Raw genomic sequence first — 15,265 nt, 5'->3', positions numbered from 1 at the left:
TGGCAGTGGTTTTTAGTGAAGAAGACTCCAAGGAGAGGGACACCTTTTAAAAGCGCCATTTCCCGTCTCCCTTGGGCCGAGGGAGCCAGTCGACCTCAGGGACAGGCGGATTCTGGGACCTTCTGGACGGCACCCAGGAGAAGAGGGCCAGATGCTGCCACAATGCACAGGACGTGGGGCCGGGACCCGGACACAGCACCAAGGCCATCCATGACCCCACCTTCGCCGTCAGACGCTTCAGCATAACGGACAAAGTAAGCAGAGCTGGGAGGACCCTAAAGGGCACACAAATTTTAGAAAGACCAACCCTGATGTGATGGATGAGGCATCCGCTCACCTCTGTGGCCGTCCCCAGACCCACAGCCCAGGGTGACCCGGGAGAGAAGCAGAGAATGCAACTGAGGCCCGGGCTGCAGAGCCGGGCCAGCCCGCCTCAGAGGGTGAGGCTGAGGGACATCACAGCCCACGAGGCTGAGGACCAACAACTGACAGGGCTCAGCGTGGGGTCGGGCGGGACAACGTGAAACCCCCCAAGGCGGGAGTTTTCGCTACTGGAGATGCACCGTGTGGTCCTTCAGGCATGACAAACACTGATGAAGCCGGTGCGGGAAATGGGGACTCTGGGCTGTCCCTGGATCTTCCCGCAAACCCAGGCCTATTCCAAGAGGTGACATCAAATGACACTGTGCTGTATACTGCACAGAAAACCACACAATCATTCATGCAGAATAAATGACTTAGAATAAAACATTAGAGGACGTATGCCTCTACCAAAGCTGTCTCATTGAAACAAACCATTGTTGGTCTGTTAAAAAATTAACAAATGAAACAACATTACAGACAGAGAAAAGAAAAAGCCAGCACATGAGAGACACCAGACAGGAGCCCTCAAAACCAAGAAGGATCAACACCCTCGGGGCGGTCCAGTCACCACAGAACGGACCTGCTTCCGGCTGAGTGGCGTGACGGTCCTTGTCGCTTCCCTTCAACATCTCCCCGAGGTCACCTGAACCCCCTCCAGGAGGCCACCACTCAAGTGGACAGGTGACAACAGCTAACATCTTTCGAGTGCTTACCATGTACCAGGCGCTGTTCTAAACACACGAAGTATCAAGCCATTTAATCTGCACAACTGCCCTGTGAAGTAATTATGGTCATTCAATCCACTTTACAAATAAAGAAACTAGGGCACAGAGAGGGTGAGCACACTGCTAACACCACACAGCATGGAGGCGGCCAAGCGAGGGCTGGGCTGGGCCGGGAGGGGGGTTTCAGTGCAGTGCCTCTGACGGTTAGTGTGGAGACCAGGGGAGTTTGTTCATGCATCACTTCAGCTGGGAGAGAGGCAGAGAGGGGAGCTCCATGCTCAGATATTTAAGACGCCACCTCGGAAATGAAGACTGCAGAACAGAGGGGGTGAAATGGAGAAGAGAAATGTGGGTGAGCAGATGCAGGCCAACCGAAAACCAGGCAGGAAGAAACTTCTAGAACCAAGGGCACTTGATGAGCACCAAAGAGGGAAGAAGACCCTCACATCCTCCGCTCACCCCACCACTGCAAACTTCTGGAGCACAGGCACAGAGCTTCACATGAACAACTTCCACCTGTCTTTTCCGACCACCGACTACTTCTCTCCCAGCTCCTCACGTCCTCTGTGACTGTCTAAGCCTCTCTGATTATCGAGGTCTCTTAGCAGCGAGCACCAATCCAAGCTCCTGTGACATGCATCACGAGTGACGTCAACCACTGTCATTACTACGAGGGTCCTGCTAACTCAGAGGCAGGAAGAGAACAGGCAGAAGACGCTTCCACCAGAGGCTTCCATTCCCGCGGGGCTTCCGTGACCTCCCACTTCCCAAGATGCTCATTTCTCCCCGCCTCCCCGCTGCTATGAGTGTGCCCAAGCGTGCAATCCACCACGCCCAGACCCCGCACACAGGGCCCGGCCAGCGTCCCGTGTGAGGCCACTGTCCCCCACCGCAGCCCTTCTCTGATTCAACAAGGCCGGCCAGGAGTCCACGAGGATAAACCACCAATGTGGGAGGGGGGACCCTGAACGAGGACACCGTCCAGAGAGTATGATGGGACCTACACACCCAACACCAGTGGAGGAGGGACGTGGGTGCCCGACAAGCACCCGGGTGAGGTCCGGGAAATGTGAACTGGAGGGATGACTCGCTGTGGGAGGCGCTGGGCAGAGCCAGCGAAGGAGAAGAGGGCTGGGTGCACACGGAGGGCACGTCCAGGGTGTGGACCCCAAATCTGGGCATCGGTGTTCACGAAGACGCCCCTGGGGCGGAGAGAGAGGACAAGGAGCATGGAGAGTCGGGGAGACGGACCGAGGGACAAGCACACAGTCCAAGGGGGTGGACGTGACGAAGGCCCTCGCTGCTGACAATGGAACATTGGATTCCAGAGGACCGGAGAGCAACCCAAGTCCCGTCAGCAGGAGACGAGGACTGGAAGAGCTGGATGAGGACCAAGAGACAGGAGGCGGGGCCTGGACCTGGGCTCCCCAGAGAGGCAGGTGAGAGCAGCGCCCCTGGGCTACGTTCAGGGCACGGGGAGGCGCAGGGGGGCCGGAAGGAGGCGGGGGAGGCCCTGGGGTCTCATGGACGAGCATCCCCGGGAACCTTGAGGCCAGGACGTCGGGATGGCTAGTCCCGCTTCTCTCGCCTCAGAGAACAAACAATTAGGCCAAAAGCAAAGGACAAGGTGACCTCACAGGTGACACAGCAAACGTCACCACGGGATTTACCTCGCCCCAACCAGATGCTAACCAACACTGTTGGGGCAGAAATGGCCCAGCCTTCCCCAATGGCTGCAGGTGACACGATGCGTTGGGAGAGAGCAAGAACGTCAAGCCAGCGTCCCGGCCCAGGTTCTGGCACTTGTAAACTGCGATCTTCAGAAAGACAGATGTCAGGTCAATTTATAGAGTCGGAGCCTCAAAAATGTTTCGCAATCCACATGGGCAGCCTCGTTTTCGAAGCAGAAGTTTAGTAATTTCCTGCATCTGCAGACACATTCAAACCGTAAGTACATTCAATTCCTGATTTTTCGGTTAGGAGATAAATCCATTTCCACGCATAAAATAACCATATGCGTCACAGCCTCTCAAGGCAGCCCCACGAAAAGCACAAAGTAATAAAGGAAGGCAGTGACTCGTGCTTCTGATCGCTACCTGCTGATCTCTAGCTCCCTCTGTGGTGCCGGACAGCCTTTCCAACAAGAGCAAGCGCACGTTCCAAACTTCCGCCCAGAGAACCAGTGAACACCTCGAGTGATTCTGGATGGGGGTACACAGACCCAGGCCGTGCCCATCTGCAAACAGACCCTTCAGCGCCCACATGGACAACCAGGACACCTCTCAGACACACGCACATCCACCTTGGCACGGCGGGGGGGGCGGGGGGGGGGTGTCCTGGTGCACACGGGAGACCCCCACAGGGAGACTGGCTGCAGCACGCTCTCATGGGTCAGAAAGGTTGAGAAACAGGGAACCACTGCTTCCCACTTTCACAGAAAAGTGTATATCTGAAAGCACAGATACCAAAATTAAGATTGGCAATGTCCTTCAACGTGTGCCCCAATGATCTGGAGCAGGCCCATGTTCACTCAAGAAGAAAAACCATCACACCAGTTGCTTATACAACAGAAACTCTCTCTTGAGGGGAATAAATGAAAATGTCGATCGACCCTCCACTGTTAATTCTATGGTTTAGTCCTCAAAGCAGAGTCTTGGGTATATGGACTGTATTTACGACTCCTTCACATATTCAAATGTCTCTCTTAACCATGACAGATCCTGGACGGCTGAGGTACAACACCGAAAAAAGAAGCGTCAAAAGAGAACGTCAGGTCTGGAAGTCCTCCGCTCTCCAATTTCCCATCCCAGTGTTAAAGGCATTTAAAGTCCATTGCTGAATATTTTTTTTTAAATGAAGTTATAGTGTTTCCACATGTTTAGTTCTGTGTGCCTGAATAAAAATAACTGTTGGAGTCAAATTAGGGTGTGCTGAGGTTCCCTTCGCTGGAACAAAGTTTTTGCTTTCTCCCAGCAAAACGCAAAATTAGTAAAGCGTGAAGTGTGGTGAAGTCACCAGCCCAAAATTACAGCCAAACTTACTATTATTAAGGATTTGCTGTCCTGTTTTTTTTTAATTACTAAGAAAGTTACACTCATTATATCTTTATATTTAGAGAGCTTTTTAAAAATAAGTTTTAGTAAAGGTCTATGAATGTGTGTATTGTACAGAGAGGACAGCTAAAAGAAAGTACTCAAGATTTTAGGTTACATATTTTCCCTTCTACATCGAAATAACCAAAAACCTAGTAATAGTTTCCACTACTGCATTTCGGGGAAAAGCGCTTTCTTTCAATGTAAGAAGAAATTAAATAAAATTACAGGGTTTGGTCAAGGGAGGAGATTCACTTTTTAGATAAAAGGGATTATGGTGATTTTAGTCTCCTGACCAGAAACTTTAACATTTTTAAAAATATAATTTAATGTTGGGATTAAGCAGAGGCTTCATTTTCTATTTTTATCTTCTTCCATTCGAAGGCCCTGGACCCTGAAAGGTTAATCACACCGTACTCAGAAAATCAGACCGTCGCCCTATGCTCCTCTCAACTAACATTCATTCATTATAAAACCAAGGTAAGCACTGAAGTGTACACTTAAAAATCGTCAAAATGGCAAATTTTACATTATATATATTTTACCACTAAAAAATGCAAAATAAAAATAGTTTTTAAATGCTTAAAATCATTTAAAATGCTTTAATACTGTATTCCCTTAAAAATCCTAAACACACATGAATAGTATCTATAGGCCTCATTAGGTACATAATCTATTGTTAAAACTGCAGGAAATACGTTACTCTTGAAACAGTATCATCCCAAATGAGGACCAGACTTCTAGATGTCAGAGGTCATCACTAGAACCCACAAACTGTTCTAAAAACATTTTTTTTCTAGTGAGGCAGCCAATTTTCATGTGCCAAACGCAGAACACACTGCTTATGGTCGACCCTGCTACACTTCACGTTCTCTGCTAGGAGCCTCTCGCCTCTGGGCCAAAAACCTAAAGTGCCCCTTTTTCCTTCCCGACTTTTCACTTAGCTCTGGAACAAAGCACGAGCGCTAAGAACACAACTCTAATTCGTACACAGAAAGAAGAGCCCCACAAAGGTGCATTTCTACCCGACACAAGCACGCTTTCAGAGTCACTTTTTATGCTCACTGCTTGAGGGAGTTCAAGTTATTTCAGAGGCAGCATTTAACTGACACTGTGGTGTTTCGATCCAAGGAGCCCTTTTATAAATCAGCTTTGGAATGCCCCACTTCTTCGTGACTGGAAATTCCATACGAATCCTCTTCTGTGCTCTCTGGTTTATTCTGAGACTTGCAATCCATTTCCCTTTGTGTTGCAAACATTTTACAACCTCTCTCGGCCAAAAGCACAGCCCGTTCTGACTTCATTCACACTCAGGACTCCTTATCTACGATTCTATAAACCCCTCACACCGCAAGGCCTGCCTTGCCCTTGAAAGTGTTTCCATAAGTTCCATAAACCTGATTTTCAATTCTTTCTAGATTCCCTTCTCCTTCCTCAGCAGTTTTCTTTCTTTAAAAGTATCTCTGTCAGCTGATTAACTAAAAGGCAGCTTTCCGATGCTTTATGCTCCCACATCAAAGATAACGGCACAGTATTCCTGTTGGCCAGAAGCAGCAAGCAGTGGAGATAAAAATACTATTATAGCAAAAACTTAAAGAATAATTTCACAAGTACGCACAACGTATCACCAGCTGCAAGGCTGTCACATCCACCCAACCCCAACCTTGTGAACTCAGAAGGCGATGGGTCCTCCGCCGCCACCGTCCTCCCGGGAGAGGGGAACTGGGCTGAGGTGCGGCTGTTACATCACCTCTGACACCCGGCACGAGACAGGAGGACCTCACGCAGTAGTCTCTGCTGGGCCTTAGTCCTGTTCTCTGTAACAGGATGTGTCGCCTCAGATTTGGCACTTGACTTCTTCAGCCCTTACTTTCCCTTTTGTGAAATGAGTGCTTTGTAACGGGCAGACTGTAAGGTTTTTCTCCAGTTCTACAGCCACAATTCCATGGGGTCCTCACCAAGTGTTCCTGGTACCCCAGGAGGCCCGGGCCAGCACTGTCAGAACATTCTACCCTGGAGCGGTCAGGCCTCTACCCCGACCTGTTCAGTGGCCTCGCTGGACGGTGGGATATAATTCAACAGGAGATCCCCAAAGTCTACCAGAGCTCTCCCGAGATCCTGGCCCAGCCCCGGTAACACTGCCAGTCTTTGGAATCTGGACGGCAAACCTGTCTTGGTGCAGCCTCTCCCGCGTCTGGCCCGGAGCATCCTGAGGGCCTGCATCTCCCAGCCCCACACTCACCATGTCTACATGGAGCTGCATCTTGTCCTCCTGCCCCCAGGACCACCTACGTGCTGAGGGCATCACTGTCCCTCCACCCCCTAGGAAGGAGCCAAGACCATCCTGGGCCTCCCTCCATCTCACCAGGTCCAATACATCACAACGTCCCCAGGATTCCACTTTCCATGTGAACCAGTCACTCTCGGTCCCGCCTCTCCCACCTCACAGCCATTTGTTTAGCCTTACCCCGGACTGCCCCGGACCACTGTCCCTAAACGGCCCCCTTCTCTAGTCTCCCCGCAGGTGAGCTCCCCCTGCTGCGGACCACTGAGGGCTCACCCAGAACACACCAGCGCCCCACTGGTGACCACCCTCATAACGTCCCACCGCCTTTCGGACAGAGCCTCAAGTCCTCAAGACAATGCACAGGGTTGGGACGATCTGCCCCTGACGACCTCTCAGACATCACGCCTCGGCCACCCACCATCCCTCACATGTGCACACAGGCACACACACACACGCGCACACACGCGCACCCCAGGGCTCCAGCAATACCAAACTTCTTTTGCTCTTCAGGCTCTGACCATTTCCCATCTCCGGGATTCTCGTCAGCACCCGCCCTGCTCAGGGATCGAGCATCCTCACCAGCACAGTCTTTACAATCTACTTGGAAAGGTACTCTAGTCAAACAAAAGATGACTCCAAGAACTCAGGAGCAGAGAAAATACAGATGAAACGAGTCTGGCAATTATCACTAAACCCAGTAAGCACAGAAGTACAAACAGAATCAGTCTAAATAACTGTGACCTACACATAAAATAAATGTGTAGTTACTACACTTTCTGAAATAAAATATATATTATGGAAAAATAATAAATTAACAATAGTAGACTAAAACAACATCCAAAAAAGGAATTATAATAGCCATGTGGGGAGAGGGGAAGAAATGAAGAAAGAGAAGGAAGGTAAGAGAAGATGAAGAACTAATTTCTTCATCTTTCCACAGAGGAAGTCAAATTATAGTTACTCAAGGTGATAAATTGAGAAACACAAGTTTAAGCAAAAGTTATGAATATAACCATAGTAGAACTAAAAACATTCAACTTTCTACAGACCTTCCGACTTCAGGAATTAAAGGAGAGAAAACATAACTCACGGACCAACACACAGAAAACAAAGGAAAAAAGCATTAAACAAGATAAAAAGTCTTTTAAAAACTTAAGAAAAGGCGCTGACCCCATGGCCGAGTGGTTAAGCTCACACGCTCCACTGCAGCGGCCCAGGGTTTCTCCGTTTTGAATCCTGGGCATGGATATGGCACCGCTCATCCAGCCATGCTGAGGCAGCATCCCACATGCCACAACTAGAAAGACCCACAACTAAAATATATAACTATGTACTGGGGGGATTTGGGGGAAAAAAAAAGAAGATTGGCAACAGTTGTCAGCTCAGGTGCCAATCTTAACAACAAAAAAAAAAAAATTAAGAAAAAGGGGCCTGCCCTGTGGCACAGCAGTCAAGGTCACACGTTCTACCCTGGCGGCCTGGGGTTCGCCAGTTCGGATCCCAGGTGTGGACACGGCCCCACTTGGCAAGCCATGCTGTGGTAGGCGTCCCACATATAAAGTAGAAGAAGGTGGGCACAGATGTTAGCTCAGGGCCGGTCTTCCTCAGCAAAAAGAGGAGGATTGGCAGCAGATGTTAGCTCAGGGCTAATCTTCCTCAAAAAAAAAAAAAAATTAAGAAAGATGATCAAATAAATCTATTTCAACAATAACTATAAATGGAATAAATTTACTTACTAATAAAGATTCTATGATAGAGTTAAGAACTAAATCCAACTATTTGCTCTCTATAAAAGCCATACCTAAACCTACGGAATTCAGAAAAGCTGGCTGTGTGGACAACATGCCGCAGGAAATGCAAAAAGAAGCAACAGTGAGAACAAAAAGATCCTGACAAGTTCAATTCCTGCTTTAAAAATGGCACTGAATTGCACTAAAGTCATGTTACAATTATTAAGGGGGGGAAAAAATCACAACGAACATAACTGTCCTAAACCTTTAAATCAAATAACACAAAATAAAATACATAAAGCAAAAACTCCAGCAGTGCACGCAAAGATCAACAGAGATAAAATGCATCTATGAGACATACCAAATCTCTCCTAAATCTGGCAGATTCAAAGGCAAAAATAATAGAGAATTTGAATTAAAAAGTCAGGTGTATCTAATACAGAAGTACCAACCCCACACTTGCCACTTGGCTCAACTGGCAAAGAAGGTGAGCGGGCTCGTGCAAACCACAGGAGTCCTCCAACACTTCCACAAATGAGACACAGCACAGACCTCACGAGCTCCACCATACAGTACTGTGACACCAAAAATTAACAAGTAAAAGCAGAAACAACATTACCAGGACTTCAGCTATTTGGAAAATTTTAAACTCTTCATAACTCCCGGGGAGGAGGAAATCAAAGAGCAATTGCAAAACCTCTCCTGACACTGTTCCACGGCAAAACGTACGGGGCACAAAGAAAGCTCACGGTGTAACCAGCTACATCATCAAAAATAAAGAAGGGGCCGAAGTGGTGGCGCAGCAGTTACGTGCGCATGTTCCACTTCTCGGCGGCCTGGGGGTCGCCGGTTCAGATCCCCGGTGCGGACATGGCACCGCTTGGCAAGCTATGCTGTGGCAGGTGTCCTACATATAAAGTAGAGGAAGATGGGCATGGATGTTAGCTCAGGGCCAGTCTTCCTCAGCAAAAAGAGGAGGACTGGCAGTAGTTAGCTCAGGGCTAATCTTCCTAGAAAACAACAACAACAAAAGCTGAATATACCCTATAACACAGTCAACTTGCGCCCAACAGAAATGAATTTGTACAAGAACGTTTATGTGTATCGCTTGCAAGAGCCCCTAACAGAAACAACCCAAATATCCATCAACGGCAAAATGGATAAATAAATTATAGCACATTCATAAACAGAACTGCTCAAAAAAATTAAAAAAGTAAAGAAAATCTGTACGTGAAACATCCAAAGAAGCATTCAAACCCTTACATTTGAATTTTAAAAAGTAACAAATCAGAAAAAAAGAAAAAATAGTAAAACTGACAAATGAAATCGATAACTGACTCTTTGATAAGAAGGAAAATTAAAAGAATACAATGTTTCTCAAAACTCTAGGTTAATAAATGTGATTATATGGATGAAAGAAATTACTGATTTTCTAGTAAAATACAAATGTCCAAAATTTGCCTAGGAATGGACAGAAAAAGTAACCAGCACAATAATCAAAACTGTTATACACTCCTCCACTCACTCAAAAGGGAAAAAAAAATGAGGGAAATTCACACACCTTTTAAGAAACAACTCAGATAGAGGCTATTTGAATGTTTCTGGAGCAAAAAGAACTTACATATAGTGAATGACATAAAAAAGATAAATACTTGTGACACAAAGCACAAGGCTATTACTCTAATAAACAAAATGTTCTTGCAAAGCTACAAACCACGAATAATTCAGTGGAGAAACTGACCAACAGATCAACAGGTGAAAGAAAGTGATGAGTAAACATTATGAAATGCTCAACATTCAAAATATTCTAAATACAATGAGATGATTCCCCCATCCAGTTGGCTGAGACTTAAAAGCGACAACAGCAAGTGCTGACAGAGAAGGGCCTCGCTCACACTGACGGCTGCAGGATGTAAAATGGCATTCTGACAACTTCCCTGGGAAATCTGGCAGAAGCCATCAATTAAAATGCCCCTCCATGCCAAAAATTCCATCTCAGGGAACTCATCCCAAAGAAATATTCCCATGCGTGCACGAAACTGTGTATCACAGAGGCTCCCTGCACACTAGGATGCGGGCAGCAAGGCAAACGTCCACTCACTGGGGATAAATGAGAGCAGTCTCCTCAGGCGGACGTCCAGCCGGTGGGCACTGGCCTGCTCCTCTGGACTACTCAGCCAGAATCCATTCCAAGTGGGTCAGAACGGGGTCGCATGGGGCATCTGGACATCACTAAGGGTGTGTGCAAACATCTGTCCTGTGCATATCCTCTTAAAAAGAACAAGTGTGGAACCGGCCCTGATGACCTGCCAGTTAAAGTTTGGGGCTTCACCCCTTCGGTGGCCCCAGTTCGTTTCCCGGGTGCAGAACCACAGCGCCTGACGGTTGCCATGCTGTGGTCACATCCCACACAGCAGAACTAGGATATACCACCATGCACTGGGGCTTTGGGGAGAAAAACAAAAAAACAAACGAAGAAAAGAATAGTTCGTGGGGCCGGCCCCAAGGCCAAGTGGTTAAGTTCGTGCTCTCTGCTTCGGCGGCCCAGGGTTTCACCGGTTTGGATCCGGGGTGTGGACCTAGCACCACTCGTCCAGCCATGCTGAGGTGGTGTCCCACATAGCACAACCAGAAGGACCTACAACTAGAATATACAACTATGTACTGGGGGGCTTTGCGGAGAAGAAGAAGAAGAAGAAAGAAGAAGACTGGCAACTGATGTTAGCTCGGGTGCCAAAAAAACCCAAAAAGAATAGGTTGTGATGTTACGTAAAAAAATAAATTGCAGAAAACTTCACATGACATGGTCCCATTTTAATTTTTAAATTAAAGTTTATATATATTAAAGATCTAAACACATTAAACTACTGCAAATGCCTAATATGGTGACTGGCATGTGGAAGGCACTCTGTAAACAGCTTCTTGCATAAAATAAAATTACATCCATGTTGTGAAATGTCGAACGTGCTATTTTCTCTCAAAATGCACTTTCCCCTTTAGATTGCAAACATCTTGAAGGCAAAGATGATGAAGTCTTTGCAGTCTATGAACTATGCATTTTGTATAGTTACCTGAAAAAAACAGCTTAATTTGGGCAAGGAGAACACTACCCTAAGTATTTGGCTATAATTACTCAAATACGTGGTTGAAAAATCAAGTAAAGTGTATCTGCCCTAAATTCCACCCCACCCCACCAGCCCCTTATATGGTAGTAAACAAAAAGCGCACATCTTCATACCATTTTGGGAATGCCTATGTAAGTTATTTTTTAAAATCTCTGTATCCATCTTAAAAGCCAATTACTTGTGTCTGTCTTCATACCCCTATGCAAGAGAAACAGACACTGTAAGATACTGGGTACCAACTATCAATGTTTTAATTCTGGTTCAACAATTAAAACGTGTAGGTTCATATTAATCCCCTGGAATAATGACATTCAGATAAGTCACTGCCAGCAAAGGGAATTCTATAGAAGACAAAGTCAGTATCTTGGGCTTTCAGGAAAGCCCAAGCTTGTTCTTGGCTCCCACAGTTCCTCTCCTCTAACAAGAGGACGTAGCACATATTCCTAGCTCTAACTGCAGACATATTAAAGTGTATTCAACAAAGTGACTTTCAAGTGAATAAGAAAGAAATTCTGCCCGGAGTGATTAAACGTAAGGCTACAGTTCTGTGTCTGTTTCCCACCAACCTCTAAAAACAGCCGTGTTTGTCCAAGAAAGGGACGTTTTAATCAGAACACTTTAATTTCCTGTGCTACTGGAATCCCATCTGACTAGCAGATCCTAAGGCAAGTGAAGACCTATAAATTTCACACGACCGGGCGGAAACCGCGTAAGGTCCTGAACCCCCCCAAATGTATGGCCATTAGGGGGCGACTGGCTCTGGGGCTTAAAGCATTTTCAAGATAAGGGCCCACTTATGAAATCTAACTCGTTGAGACATACATGGATTTGCAAAACTCTTCAAAGAATTTTAGGTCCACATACTAAGAAATGGCGATCCTAACACTGAGGATTCACATTTCTCCTTTAAGTAGAAATACTCCTTTACCTAAATTTGCACAGGTCCAAAGCACTGTTTTGCTGAGTCACTGAAACAAAAAATAGATAAATAGCACTTTTTATCACAGCTGAACAATATAGATTTGGACTTTGTTATTCCACCTGAACGCTAGCCAATCTTATTCAAAATAAAAGTCTGATAAGTTTTCTGAACATTGATACTGCCATTCCACACCCAAGACAGTCAACAGAATTCTAGTCTGTTTCAACACCATTTATTTATCAAAAGAAGCATTTCCGTGATTGCAATGGCAAGAAATGGAACTTGACCCTTGGTCAAAATAATAAACGTCTGACCTGAACGTCTGGATTTATGGGCAGGAGTAACAGGGAGACCACTGTGTTGCCACAAAGAACAGGACCAGCCCCAGAAGGAGGAAGCAATCTAACGACGTCTCACCTTGAAATGGGATAAAACTGAATAAGCAAACGGAACAGCTGTCTTGAGATACACGGGGACAGAGACCAGCTGAGCTCTGCCTCCTGAAGACGAGGGCAGGCTTTCATGCCCACCCGTGGGATGTCCACTATGCCAACAGAAGGTGATTCTGGCCAGTTTATGATTGTAAATACCCTCCCTTCCCCTCTCACCTGGCTTATGAACCACCCCAAACACACCGTCAGCACTCACAAAATGGCCCACTGGAAGGCCCTCAAGGGCGAGAACCGTTCAGGTGCCTCTATGCAGCTCGCTCTAACTCTTGGCAGCACAAAACAATACAGGAATCCTACCTGCTGACACGAAGGGACGAAAATCCTCTACACGGCATCGAGCCCTCATCTCCTTAAAGAAGCATCTTCTTCAAGGAGAGTCCTCTACTTCCTTCTGAGAAACAGCTTTCCTGAAGCATTATTCTTACCCATTCCGGGGGAAACCTTCATTTTTATCATTATTATTATGTTTAAATGACCAATTTAAAAAAGACTGATTAAATATATGTGTTTAGATTCATTCTGAAGGAAAAAAAGTTCTACCTTTCCACATGGCTCTCCTAAGTGGAAACTCCAAAACATAAGCACTTTCACAAGCTTTGATACAGAACGCAGTGTCCTGACTTCTAATTCGACAACCGCACAGGATCTAGGAGCAGAAATGAGGCAGGAACACGTTCACCCACGAAGAATGTGCGAGGGAGGGTCAGTCAGACCATCTCAGTGAGATACTCTGTTCCTCAACAGAACAAGCATTTTGTTGATCCTCAGCCATTACACCAATTTACACAATAATAAACTAACTCTGCCCAGGGTGTTCACTCCAGGTACACCTTAACCCAAACAGAGGTAATGGTTTCTACTTTTTGAAAATTTGCTTTTTATATTATGAGGTTAACAAAACTAAAATGCCAATTATCATAAAACCGGTTTAAGGCTTAATGTGCAATATAAACAACATCTACCTAATTGAATTAGACCACAATTATTATCGCCTTTCTAAAACAGATGATTTTTTTTTAATGTGCAAAAAATAGGAATAACCAATTTCCTTACAGTTTATATGCTAGATGTAAAACTATCCCAGATGAGACAGAATAAACTCACACCACCAGGATCTTCCTCCTGCTCTCTGACAGCCTCAGGGTAAGGAGCCTTCATCCGTAACTTGTCTGCTTGGTAACTGGCTAGCTGCAAAGGTTCAGCCCACTTCCTTTCAAAGCTGCCGCGCACCCACGCCCTCCTTTCCCGCAAGCCCTCGGGGAAGGCCGCGTCTCATCCCGTTTCACAGATGAAGAAGTGAAGGCACACAGAGGCTCCAAATCTGGCCACAAGTCATCCCTGGCAGGTGCTGGCCCCGAAGCCAGAGTCTGCATCTTCCCACACTGGAATTCCTCTCTATACAACTGCAATGCCAGAATTAACAAATCTGAGTTAGCAGACGCTACATCGGAGGTGGGGGTCTGGCTGCAGGGAACACAGGGAAACACCTAGATAGGATGGCTCTTTGCTCCACGAGCGAGCGTGCTAGCTTAATTACCATGGACTTACAGAGGGACAGACCTGCCAGGGGAGGCCCCCGCCTCCTGCCATCCCAGGAAGCACGCTTCAGCGCCCCACCATGGCCACCACTGGCTCCTGGCACAGATCTTGAGAGTGGGGAAAAAGAACCTCTTCCCCCTAATTAAACTGCTAGGACTCGACCTAATTAAACTGCTAGGACTCGACTGAGATATTTCCAAAGGAATGTATTTTCCCTTAGTGTCCTTGTTTAAAAACAACCGAAAACAGACACAGCTGAACTTGTGGGGTGGAGATTTCTGACTCCACCTCAGCACCTGGCCATGGCTGATGGTGGGGCTTTCCAAAATGGGCAAGTCATCACAACCCCCTTCAGGGGCACCAACCTATATGGTGGCCAAACAGGACTAGTCCAAATGGGGATGAGTTGTAAGTGTAAAATACACATCAGATTTCAGGGACTTAGTGTAAAAAAAGAACAAAAAATATCTCAGCAATAATTTTTATATCACTTACACGTTCAAGGAACATTTTGCATATGTATGCATTAAATAAAACATATTATTAACATTAATTTTATGCATGTCTTTAGCCTTTTTCCATGTGGTCACCAGAAAATCTAAAATGACAGATGCGTTGTATTTCCATCGGGCAGCACCGTCCCAGCGTGATGGGTCAGCCGACTGTGGCCCGCCACCTGTTTTTGTACAGCTTGTGAGCTAAGAATGGTTTTTACATTCTTAAGCGGGTGGAAAAAATCAAAAGAAAATAATATTTTGTGACACATGAAATTCAAATTTCAGTGTCCATAAATAAGGCGTATTTATCCGCTGACGTACCGCCTTTGGCTGCTTTCATGCTGCAAGGCAGAGCTGGGCCGTCGCAACAGAGAAGGCATGGCCCGCGAAGCCCGCAACGCTGCCTACCTGGCCTTCACAGACGGTCTGCCGACCTCTGCCCCAGGGTTTTGTCAACACAGACCCGGGTTTCCGAAGCTCAGGAGGGTGGCTTTGGGCTTCCAGGGAACCTCCCTAAGCCCGTGGACAGGCAG

General features: G+C 46.5%; 1 protein-coding gene across 5 annotated transcripts in view; it reads right to left on the bottom strand.

Annotated features, from left to right (window-relative positions):
• ZNF516 (zinc finger protein 516) overlaps positions 1 to 15,265 on the bottom strand; it is a 123,584-nt gene that overhangs the window by 94,091 nt on the left and 14,228 nt on the right. The gene's annotated exons all lie outside the window — the stretch shown is intronic.

The sequence above is a fragment of the Equus asinus genome, chromosome 7 (assembly GCF_041296235.1).
Source record: "Equus asinus isolate D_3611 breed Donkey chromosome 7, EquAss-T2T_v2, whole genome shotgun sequence".
NCBI classification, from domain to species: Eukaryota; Metazoa; Chordata; class Mammalia; order Perissodactyla; family Equidae; genus Equus; species Equus asinus.
This window is presented reverse-complemented; position numbering and strand designations above follow the sequence as displayed.